Genomic DNA, 13,964 nt, shown 5'->3' with positions numbered 1-13,964 from the left:
GGTTCAGCTCACGAGCGCGACCTTTCCTGGGTAACGAGAACGCCTGGCGGCCATATTGGATTGAAGTTTAAATCGACACAAGTAATCCGTGAACTTTTACTTTTCTTCAAAAAGTCTAAACTGATACTACACAGCTGTTCATAACGTAATAAAGTTGATGTGCCACATGATTTGTATTGCTTTTTTTTTGTTAGCATACTTGCTAACTGCTTTACACCCATCGTGATGTCTCATCTCGTTATGCTAAATTTTCAAAACTCGTTTGATATTGTTAGACACAGCCTGAGACCATGCTGTACGGCTCGCCGTTTTATTTTATTTTTTTGGAGACTCGAGCTGAAACCCTGCACTCAAAGACCAATGGTTCACCATGAGGCTGCCGGGAGTTTGTAGTTCTCAATTGCATGATGAAGGGCTATTAAATGCCGGGGCGGAGGGATTACCCAGAGCATCCAAACTTTGCAGTTAATTTCGATTTTCGTAGTAATTTATGACGGAAAATCTTAATTTCATTAAAGACAGAGAGATGAGTATTATGCTGTCTCTCTACTTGCTTTCTTTAAATAGCAGCAGTCAAGAAGCTCCAAGAACTACTTATCCCATGAGGCCAAAGGATGTAGGCCAATGGGAACGGGGATAACAAGCATTTGTAAATGCATTAAGTTCTGCCCATGTGTTTAATATTATTTTTTTGGTGTTGTAAGATTTAGCTTGTTCTACATAAACCACCAGTGATAGCCTATGTACTGTTGGGAGCAGGCACAGCAGGCGCGGCTTCTCCACTATGGTGGAGGAGTGTCATCCCAGCAGCAGCAGCAAACCTTTAACAATAAAACGATAATAAACATAGTTAATAGCTATTGTTAAAGGGGAGGGTCCATGGGGTGTGACAGGGACAGAGGGGTAGTGCACAGCACTCCCCTCAGTGGGCATGTGTGTTTTATAAAACATAAACTGTCACACTGATGACTTTTGTGACACAAGGGACATCACTACATTTCAAGCTCCATCAGTTGAAATTTTACCTTATTCATCAACATATACTAACATACTGTACATTACATAACCACACCATAACACATCCTATCCATTAGGTACTTCCTGTTCTGAGTCTGCCCAAGACCACAAGGTTCTAGTGCACATACCTCCCAGATGCTTCATCTCTCCCTTTGTTAAATTAAAAGTGGCGGACATCACCAAAATCAAATTTCCTCGATTGATCAGAGAGACGCTCTCATTTGCCTGCCAGCTTGGGTGATTCGAGTAGATTGAGGTACACCCTGATGGGGTCACGGCGACAAAGGCTCCTGGCCTTTAGCTGAACCGGCTGACTCGGTCGTTCCCCATACAATTTCAGGACTCGACGAGCGCCTTGGTAGGTGTTTGAAATGTGATGTGTCCCAAGTGATGGACTGTCCAGGACAATGTGCCATTGCCGTATGTCCTTTGCACGCCACAACCTGTAAAGGATCAGCAGCAAAAGGAGTATTTGTTTTCCGTCTGCGTTTATGCTAAACCAATACCCAGTCTTTTTGTGGGGTCATTTTAGCACTTAGCTGGGGCACATTTATTTTAGGTCAGGGCCTATGCCTTTTTACCTAGTTCATTAAATGTATTTCTTTTTATTATTTTAGCATGACTTCATTTTAGCAGTGATGTTTTATTATTTTTATAAGCTGCCTTTCTACGCAGAAATGGTTAACAGTTATTTTGCCCAACATTTCATCTTGTGCTCTGCTGAAGGTTGTACCTGATAATTTACCAACTATTGCCTGTCCAAAAATATGATGTATACTCTACATAGAAAAGATGCATTATCACATCAGGGCAGTTCTCAGAAAAACAACACGTTTTGTTATAAAACAACCCACTGCGCCAAAACCAGGGTGGAGGGGACATTCCAGCCAGCCATATCACAAGGTACCACGTCATTGCAGCTCTGTTGAACTTGGCATCGTTGGTCTATCCACTTGGGAGGAATGCCAATAGACCAACAGGCAAACCCCTACGTATTATTCAGGTATGGAGATGGGACTTCCTTGCAGAGACTAGCAGATTAGGGCTAACACTGCTAACGGTCTCATGTAGATTTCTAGTAGTGTAGGTAATGGGATGTTAGATTTACTAGTGCGACAGGATGTTGGGACTTTTTATCTGTTTTACATTTTTGGTCACAATGATAATTGTGTTAATCTCCCTAATAGTCACAATTCATGCCTTTTTACGTAGAATGCAGTTGCTTCAATAAATGTATTGAACCAAATCTTGATTCTGTTTTCTTTGCATGTATGAGACTTACGTAAGTGAGAAAAATGGGTAAGCTCTGTTCCACCACGACTCCCTTGAGGAGTCAGGGTATCATGTGTTAGGCTGCCACAAATCACCTTTACTTTTGGGGTTAGGTGAGGTGGTGCTATCTAGCCAAAAGGGTTAGGCTCACAACTACCAGAAGTTGTGGGATGGACTCAGTTCCCCACGCGTGGTGCTGCTGCCACCCGAAACCAGCAGTCTCGTCCCCATGACGAGAGTTCTACAACAGTCTCTTTTGTCAAAAACTGACTCTTGGGCACAGCAACTCTGATCTGTGTGTTTTAATTTTGTTTTTGTTTTTTGCAAGTTGCGTCAGTGTCTCAAACTCTGTCAGTATTCACTGATCCGTCTGGGGTCCATTGAGGTAGTTTTGTTATGATGGCTTTCCCAAATAGCAAGGTGGCTGGACTCTCACCATTTGTGAAGTTAGGAGTTGACTGATAGGCTCAGAGGGCCTGACATATGACTTGGTTGGTTCCCCTCCAGGGACTCTCGTTGCGTGATCCTCTTGAGGGGGCCCATGCATTGTTTGACTAACCCATTGGCTTGGGGCCAGAGAGTCATGCTGTTTTGGTGTTTGATGTTGAGTCAGATGAGGAATTCCTTGAACTCTTTGCTGTTAAATGGAGGGCCAATATCAGATTCAAGAATTTCGGGGATGCCCTACATTGCAAAGATGTCATCAAGCCATTCTATGACTTTGTTGTGGGTTGTCGAGGATAGGTCTTCCACTAAAGGGAAATGTGTGTATTTGTATATGACTGCTATAAAATGGTTTCTATCTTCTAAAGACCCAAAAATAACAACTGCAACTTTCTCCCAGGTATGGGCAGGAAGATCAGACATTGTTACTGGGTGTTGCGTCACTTTGGGGGGATAGACAATTGCAAATATGACATACCCTCAGCTCTTTCTCGACTCTCATCTAGCTGAAGGGGCCACCCTTGATCTCTTAGTGCTCTTTTAGAGGCTGCAACAACACAGTGACTTTCATGGACCAGGTCGATGACCCGCTCCCTGAGGTTTCCAGGTATAACAATTCTTGAGCCTTCTTGGGTGACTGCTAACTCATCCTGTACATTTTAAAACTTTTGGAAATCAACATCGTGGGCAAGGGTCGGGTCTTTTTCTTCCATGATTGCGTGGTAATCAGTTCTTTGATTATGTTCATGCCTTTGTCTGCATTGGTTGCAGGAATGATTTGTTCCATAGACAGAGCTGTTGGTGTGCTAGAGTTTGGAATAAAGTTGAAATATGCTTCAGCTGTTTTGGATGTCGAATTGTGATGATACAGTGACCTTGCAGCGGCATGCATGAAAAATAATCTGCTGCACGCTATGGTAAAACTCTGTTGCAGTTGGGCAATTTATTTAAAAACGCTGGTAATATAATTGCCATATTCTTTCAACATTTCTTTTAATAAACATGTTTTCATTTTGGGAGTTCACTTGTAAGCCCGAACCCAAAAGCAGGCTTTTTTAAGCTTAAACCATGGGTGTGCTGTGAGGGCGGATTCACTGTTGGGTGCATTCTCAAAGAAGCAGAGGCGTGCAGGAAGGGATTCAGGTCGGCAGTAGTGTGAGTTAAGCCACGCGACTGGGAGGATCCTAGTGCCATCTTGATAAGTGTTCCAGTCTTTATGGAAGCTGGCCATAAAAGCAAGGGTGCTGCACCGCAGTGCAGTGGACGCACAGCTGGTGCACCAAAGGTGCACAACAGGCAGGCCTGGGGCCAAGGGCCAGGACCTATGGGCCTTTTAGGTCAGTACCTGTTGTGTATACCAAAGATGATCTTATGGACCTGTGCCCTGTTATACCAAAAACAAGGGAAAACTGGACTCCAGGTGTAGCCACTGAATTTTTACACTCCAAACGCCTACCCCTATTATAGCGAGAACCAACCTTGTGGTACCAGTTCCCTTTCACATTTAAATTCCTTTCACTCAATTGTAGGTCACTGGTCAAGCATAAGATAGAAATGCATAATTTCATTCAGGAACTCAGGCCTGATGCAGTTTTCCTAACTGAAACATGGCTTAATGAGGATTCCTCTCCGCATATTCTGTAGGCCATTCCACAAGGTTATTCAGTTGTCATGGCAAGATAGACCGTTACAGAGATGATGGGGGGGGTTGCTATAATCTGCAATGTTCTGTATTTGGCTGTTACAAAATCACATTTGAATAGTCTCCAACGCGTGCAGAATGCAGCAGCTCAGACATTGCTTGGACTCTCAAGAGAGCTTGTATTAGCACTGCTCAAAAGAAACTACACTAGTTACCAGTGAAACAGAGATCCACTCTTAAGCCCCCCTGTTATTGTTATAAAGTACTTTCCTGGCAAGACCCTGCCTACTTGCAGGCCATGGTTTCTCTTTATGCTCCAGCCAGAAAACTGAGATCAGCCTCTGCCAATTTAGCCTTTGTTCTTCGATTTAAAAAAGCCAGAATTGGGGGCTGTGCCTTCAGCCACCTCGCTTCTAAAATCTGGAATTCATTACCTGTGGAAATTCAGCTAGCCCACTCTGAACTGATTTTCAGGAAAAAAAGGAAAATCTGGCTTTTTGGTTTTAGCTAAGCTTTTCTTGTGTATAACCTTTTTTTATATTCACCTCCTAGGGTTGGAACACTTCGTGCGAAGTCGCCATGCACTTTTGAAGTGGCATTATTAATATTAATCTGCTGGGTTTTAATCCTTATCCGATTTGTACACAAATTCCTAGTCATAGTCCCACCTATTGTGGGCGGGGGTATCCTAGGCTTCGGGTTCCCAAAAATTGTAAGCAATGCCTGGTGTTCCGTGATGGTGGTGAATCATTTTTGTGTAGAGGAATACACAAAAGTGTTTGCAGGCCCACATCACAGCCAGAGTCTCTTTTTCTGGCTGAAAGTTAGCATGTTCTGTATGAGACAGGCTTCAACTGGCATAAGCCACAGTGTGTCACGGAGCATCTGGATGGTCATTGTGTTGAGCAAGGATTGCGCCTAGCTGTATGGGGCTCACATCAACTGTAATTTCAGTATGTAACTTGGGCTCAAAGTAGGCCATTTCCGTTGCATGTTTAAAGTCTTGAACCTCTGGTCACATTCTGGAGATCACTAGAATGGTACATTTTGCTTTGTCAAGTCTCCCAATGGGGCACTCACTGTAGCAAAATTGTGTCTGTATCTTGAGCAATAGCTGAACATGCCTAAAAAGGATTGCTGCATGGTGACATCTTGGGGGCTTAGGGGGGAGAGGAGGGGGCAAGTGGAAGAGAATGCTTGCACCTTGTCTGGATCTAGAGTAATTCCCATCAGAAAATATGTGGCCCAAAAAATTGAGTTTGTTCTTGTGAAACTCACACTTTGCGGCATTCAGAGTGAGGCTTGCGTCAGTGAGTAGCTGGCATACTTTGGTCAGGGTTTTGTCATGATCTTTTTGTGTTCGCTCAAAAACCAGTATGTCATTACTGTAATTGAAAGCATGCGTAACAGGTTGAATCACAAGGTTTATGACATCCTGAAATATTCTAGCAGTTGAAGACACTCCATACCTCAGTCTCTTTTACTTAAACAAACCAACATGAGTTGAAAAGGTAGTAATGTACCTGCAGTCCTCCCCTAACTCTAGCTGATGGTACCCTTTATTCAGGTTGAGCCAGTAAAATGTTTTTGCTCTGTTCAACTGCATGATCATGTTTGCTATGTGTAGACCAGGATGTCTTACCCTCTCAATGGCTTTGTTTGCCTGGCGCATATCAACGCACATACGCCCTGCTCAGCTACTATCCTTTTTAGGTATCAGCTCTAGATGGCATGCGTGTGCTGTCTCGAACTGCAACATGCTGTAGCTACATCGTGGGCTTCAGCCCACCGATAAGCTTGCCATATGCTGGCACTATTGTTGCTCCATTTTGCATTCTCTCCATTTGACCAGGGCATGCATATGTCATGCCTCTTCCAGGGTTTATCCCTACCTAAGTGCACTGCCCAGCTACTGCTAAACATATGCAGTGTGCATTTTCTGGAATGGTTTTGGGACGACCTTTTTTGTTTGCAAATGGGTGACGGTCTTGCCACAGGTTAGGTGCGCTGGTTACGTCTTCTTAGAAGTTGTTATGGCTGGTATATTTATGCTTACATGTAGCTAAAGTGGCAGTTCTAGAACTTTCACTGTACTTTGCAGACTCCTTGTAAACTCACTGCTTCCCATATACTGGACTGGCGCTGATGCTGATATTCATTTGTGCGGATAGACAAGAATAAACAGGTGTCCACAACCCTAATTTTTTTAACATTTTGTTAAACAGGAAATTTGGCAAAATGGATGGGGTTGGATAACCACCCCTCTGGTCCGTCGTTACTGTCTGTTTTATTCTAAAAATGCTGTGTCGTCTTTTGTTGGCAAAGGACTCTGTATCTTTTTATAGCCAACCTAAATGTGCATGCTTCTCTTTGCACTGCCTACTTTCAAACTTTACAGCAATGTCAACAATTACCACTGTGTAAAATATATGCCGCTCAGCCCCATCCATGTTTGCCCTCAGCCTGCAGCAGCGAAGGATGTGGGCCACCGGTTTCTCACACCAACACCACCCGCCCTCCTGTTCACCGCCCTTCCATTAACCACCGCACCCCATTGCCAAAGGCAGTAGGTCACCCAGTGCCGAGACCTATTGGCTTTGCCAATGCTTATTTGGAACTATTACTATGGATGGTACCAAAGTGGTGGGACCTGTGGAGGATTCAATGATGTCATGTTTTAAAAGGGTTTCCAACTCTTTCTCTACAGCTTCCTGTAGATGGAAAGCAAAGTTATGGTGTCGCTGATTGATCAAAAAGGATGTAGTGGATGGATATCAGTCCCAAGTCATCAGCAGTGGCAAAACTGAGTAAACAAACACTCGGCGAAGTCCCTTATAGAACGTGAATGGTGGCTTGCACCAATGTCTTTTTGTATTGTATTGTTGCTAAGAACGACTCTTGGCTTTGTAATGGTTCAGAAGCAGCCCAAGTATATATCTTTGTGCCTGGTGGAGTGAAGCGAGATACAAGGGATAGGCTGTTAAACATTTCTATTGGCATGATGTCAATCGATGCACCACTGTCTATGTTGAAGGGTATTGGATGATCGTTCACCTTCAACTTAGTTTTGGTACAGTGTCCTAATGACGTTTGCTGCTCTGTTTGGTGAGCTTTCTTTAAATTATGATCCTCTTTACAGGTAGCTAACCCCACACGTGCACACCGTCTTTTGGTAGATATCCTCTGTGCCCCTTCATCTTGTTCGCTAGTGCGTGATAATGAAATTGAAAAACCTTTGATGGATGACCTCGATAGCAATTGATTTTCCGTGGCTTCTATTTGACGTTGCTGATGTTTCTTTTTGGCTTTTTGGTGGCGCTAATGCGTATGGAACGTTCTTGCAGCCATTTTCTCTTGCCATCGTAACATGTTTGAGTTTCTTTGACCTGGAACACTGTTATGAAGTGTTTCTCTCTTCCACAGCTTTTGCAAACATGTCCTCTGATGGGACACTTACCTTCAAGGGGAAATGAAAATCCACATTGGAAACATAGTTTTGTTTTCTTTGAAGACGTCGACATGCATGCGTCGTGTTTATGCTTGTGCTTGCTTTTCACAGTCAATGCCGATTCATGGTGTATTGTTTCCGCTTCCATGTCAGCAGCTTGTCAATCTGCTTATTCATCTGCTTTTGCAGCCATCTGCATTTTCTCTAGACTGTCTGTTTCTCTTAGAATGCGCCTTCTAAATGAGTCTAAAAGGGAACCATCAATGATTTTGAGGTGCATGGCTTCTTCGTCAGTGAAATCGCAGAACTTGCAATGTTTAATGAGTGCATCGAGCCTTTCAACAAACTCATCCATTGTTTCACCAACCTGTTGTTGTGCATAGTTGAAGGTTTACCTTTCGTAGTTGACATTTGGCATTGGAGTGAACTTGGCCTCTAATGCTTCTTATACCGTGTGGTACAATTGTGCATCAGAAACTGAGATTTTCTTTAGCACTTCTTTCAGTCCATCATCTGCAAGGTTTTTTAAACCCAAGTCCTTGCTCTACAAATCTCTTCCAGCAGCGGCACACCTGCATTTTGCCCAAGAGACTGCAAATCCTCTAGGAGAGTGTCCTTGAACCTCTTAAGGGCGTTGCAAATCTTGGCTTGTATAAGTAAAGGAAATTGTCCCTTTGATGCAGCAGCTGAAAGTCATCTGAGATGCTTTCTTACCTCGAACTGGTAAACATAAGTGACAGACTGTCAGATTATTCTGTACTTACCGCATCTGTCAATGTGAATAGAGAAAGCACATTGACATCCAGTAGATGAAAAGTTTCTCACCCTCAGAAATAGGAAAAGGAAAGAAGGAAGAATAATATCTTGGGAAGCATGAAATTTAGTATTAACTTCAGGAAGAAAAGATGGATGTGGTTTTAAAACTACTGCATCATCCAAAATCTTTAGCAAAGGCGGACAACACAGTAGAGCCGAATTTTCAACCAAACGTTGTGCATAAGATGTAGCCACAAGAAAAGACACATTTAGAGAGAGAAACTTTATGTCCAGGAGGTCTAAAGGTTCAAAGGAGTGAGATTAGAGACAAAGTTTAAACCAATGCTTAGTTACCCTACACGTTTTGCCTGATATTGATGCTGACTTGACGGAGAGCCTGCTGGGATCCTGCTAACCTAGCCCCAGCACCAGTGTTTTTTTGTTAAAAATTTACCATTGTTCTCACAATTGGCACACCCCTGGCACACAGCTAAGTCCCTTGTAAAGGGTAAATGGTACCCAGGATACTAAGGGCCCTATGGCCAGGGAAGGTCCCCAAGGGCTGCAGCATGTATTATGCCACCCTAGGGGACTCCTCACCAAGCACATGCACACTTCCATTGCAGCTTGTGCGTGTTGGTGGGGAGAAAAAAACAAAGTCGACATGGCATCCCTCTCAGGGTGCCATGCCCACAAGCCACTGCCTGTGGCATATGTAAGTCACCCCTCTAGCAGGCCTTACAACCTTAAAGCAGGGTGCACAAGACAAGGTGCACAGGGTGCACTATAACGCAGGGAGCAATATGCCTTAGAGTGTCTAAATCCGTGAACTCCAAAGCTCCATGATGGCTCCACTGAAGACTGGGAAGTTTAGTATCAAACTTCTCAGCACAATAAACCCACACTGATACCAGTGTTAGATTTATTGAAAAATGCACCCAGAGGGCATCTTAGAGATGCCCCCTGTATTTTACCCAAACTTCTAGTGCAGGACTGACTTGTCTGTGGCAGACGAGTTTCTGGCCACATGGGGTGAGAGCCTTTGTGCTCTCTGTGGCCAGAAACAAAGCTTGCACTGGGTGGAGGTGCTTCACAACTCCCTCTGCAGGAACTGTAACACCTGGCGGTGAGCCTCAAAGGCTCAGGCCTCTTGTTACAGTGCCCAAGGGCACCAATGATGTTGGGGATATGGCCAAGGGCATAGAAATCACCCTTCACTGTAGCCAATTCGCCCACCTCAGGGAAAACAATGTATTTCATCAGGGCAGACAACACTCTGGACAAAACCTTAGAAAACATAGGCTGAGACATCCCTGATGATATGGCCACTGTTGTTTGGAATGATCCACTTGCCAAAAAATGGAGTACTGACAGAACCTGCACCAGAGGGGGAATCCCTGTGGGTTGGCGAATGGAGGACATCAGGTATGGCTCCAGCTGGGCACACAGTTCCTGTATAGTGGCTCGGTCAAGTCTGTATGTCAGTATGACATGTCTTTCTTCCATTGTCGACAGGTCCACCAGCGGTCTGTACACGGGAACATTCCTCCATCTCCTCGCAAGTCCCAGCGGATGGTGCCTAGAAAGGACAACATGGAGCACAGAGTCAAGCAACCCACAGGTACGTAACCACAGCTTGCACAGAGCACGAATCGCTATGCTTGAATGGCTTGTATGAGTGGCAATGCAAGGCCTAGGCCTGTGTGACGCAGTACAAATTAAGCCATGTGGGCCCTTGAAATGGCGGCTGCCTGACCTGTGAAGTGTGACAATGGGATGTGAGGTCAATGTGCTGGCATGGCACACCGTGGCAGTAGGCGGTCGAAGACCGCGGCGCAAAGCAGCATTGGTTAACATTGAACCCTATGGGTCTCAGGAGCCAATGACGATGTGCGCCGGTGGTCGCAGTACGCACCGCCGCAGTACGCACCGCCGCGGGCGTGACCGCCATCTTCTATCTGCTTAATCACTCGAGACCTGATCATCCACAGGAGAGGACCTATACTGCAAGTGCTGCTGTGACCTCGGTCTGGAAGATACAATGGCTGCTGTGACTGGGGAAATGGCCCCTGCCTTCACATCTGAGGAATTGGAGAAACTTGTGGATGGGGTCCTCCCCCAGTATGCGCTACTCTACGGTCCTCCAGACCAACAGGTAAGTACACTGGGACCATGCTTTGTGGGCAATGCCTGTGTTGAGTGGGGTGGATGAAAGATGGTGGGGAGGGGAGCGAATGAGACATGCATCGCACAACAGATGAGAGCATGTGCCATATGGCAAGGTTGGGGAGGGGGGGCCACTCACATCGACCATGCAGAAAATGATGGTTTTTTTTTTCCCACCCTGTCCATGTCACATAGGTCAGCGGCCATCAGAAGATCGACATTTGGCGTGCCATCGCCAAGGACGTCCGGACCCTGGGGGTCCACAACAGACGGGGCACCCACTGCCGCAAGAGGTGGGTGGACATCCGCCGCGGGAGCAGGAAGACTGCGGAGGCTCTGCTGGGGATGGCCTCCCAACGTAGGAGGGGTGGCTCCCGTCAATTGACCCCCCTGATGTCCCGGATCCTGGCGGTGGCCTACCCCGATTTGGATGGGCGCGTGAGGACATCACAGCAGACACAAGGGGGTGAGTACCAGCACATTCTGCTATGTTAGCGCACAGTGGAGGTGTCTGGGTGGGGGAGGAGGGCTGTGGGTATCTCTAGGCCAGAGCAACTTCTGTAGGCTGGTCCTCTCCGTAAGGCATGGCCCTGTGCCCCCGCCCCCCACTTCTGTAGGGTGCTAAGTACAGCTATCCATGGCCCTGGGTCACCTATGTGTGCAGTTGTCGTCCATAGGCTTGTAGGCCAAGTCACAATAATTGAGTAGTGTACACCCAGTGCGCGGCGTAGTGCAGGGGGCTTCTGTGTCTGTCCTCTCCGCCAACGGTGTCGCCAATGCATGCACTCAACATGTCATTTTTTCTCCCCCACCCCCTTTTTTGTGGTCTTCCTGTTCATGTGTGCATTAGCATCATCATCAGGCGGAGGAGAAGTGGCATCGGAGCACGAGGGAGCTGCATCTCACATGGCCCCGGAGGGCCATGCAACCGACTCCGAGTTCACCAGTGAGACGGAGGGCGAGGGGAGCTCCACAACGGGGACCCGTGGAGACGTCAGCGACACAGACACGTCCTCGGAAGGGAGCTCCCTTGTGGTGGCGGCAACATCCGTGCCCACCGCTACAACGGGTACAGCCGCCACCCCGCGCACCAGCTCCGCCCTCCAAGCAGCCCCTCAGCGTTCGCTCCGTGCCCGCTCGGCCAGGAAGGCGGGCATCTCCTTCGCCCCAGGCACCTCAGGCCCTGCCCCAGTTACCCCTGCTGCCCTCAGTGAGGAGATCATTGACCTCCTCCAGACGCTCATTGTTGGGCAGTCTACCCTTTTGAATGCCATCCAGGGTGTAGAAAGGGAGGTGCACCGGAGCAATGCATACCTGGAGGGCATTCATTCGGGTCAGGCTGCCCATCAGCGATCGTTCAATGCTCTGGCCTCAGCACTGACGGCAGCCATTGTCCCTGTCTCCTGCCTCCCCCCTCCAATTTCCTCATCCCAGTCCCACTCCCCTGTTCCTCTGCCTATCCCAGCCACACCTACAGACCAGCCTGCACACACATCAACACCCAAGGGCAGCTCATCCAGACATAAGCACCACAGATCACACAAGCATTCACACATGCAACATCCACATGCAGACATGCCAACAGCCACTGCCTCCACTGTGTCCCCCTCCTCCTCGTCTCCCTCCTCCCTCCCTGTGACGTCTCCACTCACACCTGCATGCACACCACCATCAGCCAGTACGTCCATCACCAGCACACCCACCAGAACACTCCGCACACGTGCAGTCACCACCCCCACTGCCATTTACACGTCCCCTGTGTCCTCTCCCAGTGTGTCTGTCGCCCCCTCTTCCAAACCACACAAACGCAGGCAGCCACCCACCCAACAGCCATCCACCTCACGACAGCCTCCGTCACAAGCACCTGCACCCAAAGACAGCACACTTGACTCTCCTACAACCACATCCTCTTCCTCCACTCCCATACCCACTGCACCTACCCTTCCCACTGCTCCTAAAAAGTTTTTCCTCTCCAAACTGAACCTCTTTGCATCACCTGACCCACCCCCTCCATCTCGGAAGAGTCCAAACAGCACCTCAGACACCACAAGCCCTGCACCTACAAGGACCATAGTGCAGGGCTATTGGAGTCCACCAGCTTCTAGGGCAGCAACATCGGCCAGCAGCAAGGGGACAGCCAGCCCACCCCCTGGGAAAAAAACTAAAAAAGGGAAGGGCCGGCGCGAGAGGCCAGAGACGGCAGCACCCAAAGGCAATACCCTGGCACCGTCACCTGGCACATCCACAAAGGGAGGCAAGGGCCCCAGAGAATTGGCGAAGGAGGGCAAGGGCAGCAGGGCGGACATTTCCGGCAGCAGGCGAGCTGCCCAGGAGGGCCTCACCAGCCCCATTTCGGGTGTGAAGGAGGACACCCACGGGCCCAGGACTCCAGCACAGGAGGGCCCCGCAAGCGAAAGGTCGGATGGCGACTGAGCGGAAAATATTGGCCCGATCTGGTTCCCTGGGAACACATGTCAAGCACCGCTGAACAGGGCCCCGCCGTGACAAGCACTGCTGAACAGGGCCCCGGCGTGACAAGCACCGCTGAACAGGGCCCGCCGTGACAAGCACCGCTGAACAGGGCCCCGCCGTGGCAGGCACCGCCGAACTGGGCCCCGCCGTGGCAAGCACTGCTCCGCTGGGCCCTTCCTGTCAAGCACCGCTCCGCTGGGCCCTTCATCTCAAGCACCGCTCCGCTGGGCCCTTCATCTCAAGCACCGCTCCGCTGGGCCCTTCCTGTCAAGCACTGCTCCGCTGGGCCCTTCATCTCAAGCACCGCTACGCTGGGCCCTTCCTGTCATGCACCGCTCCGCTGGGCCCTTCATCTCAAGCACTGCTCCGCTGGGCCCTTCATCTCAAGCACCGCTCCGCTGGGCCCTTCCTGTCAAGCACCGCTCCGCTGGGCCCTTCATCTCAAGCACCGCTCCGCTGGGCCCTTCCTGTCAAGCACCGCTCCGCTGGGCCCTTCATCTCAAGCACCGCTCCGCTGGGCCCTTCATCTCAAGCACCGCTCCGCTGGGCCCTTCCTGTCAAGCACCGCTCCGCTGGGCCCTTCATCTCAAGCACCGCTCCGCTGGGCCCTTCCTGTCAAGCACCGCTCCGCTGGGCCCTTCATCTCAAGCACCGCTCCGCTGGGCCCTTCCTGTCAAGCGCCGCTCCGCTGGGCTCTTCATCTCAAGCACCGCTCCGCTGGGCCCTTCATCTCAAGCGCCGCTCCGC

The 13,964-nt window shown here is 48.6% G+C and overlaps 1 protein-coding gene across 2 annotated transcripts in view; it reads right to left on the bottom strand.

The window, feature by feature from the left end:
- SLC25A46 (solute carrier family 25 member 46) overlaps positions 1-13,964 on the bottom strand; it is a 225,300-nt gene that overhangs the window by 99,564 nt on the left and 111,772 nt on the right. The window lies entirely within an intron of this gene.

Source organism: Pleurodeles waltl, chromosome 1_1 (assembly GCF_031143425.1).
Source record: "Pleurodeles waltl isolate 20211129_DDA chromosome 1_1, aPleWal1.hap1.20221129, whole genome shotgun sequence".
Taxonomy (NCBI): Eukaryota; Metazoa; Chordata; class Amphibia; order Caudata; family Salamandridae; genus Pleurodeles; species Pleurodeles waltl.
Note: the sequence above shows the minus strand (reverse complement) of the source record. Positions and strands in the feature narration are given on the sequence as shown.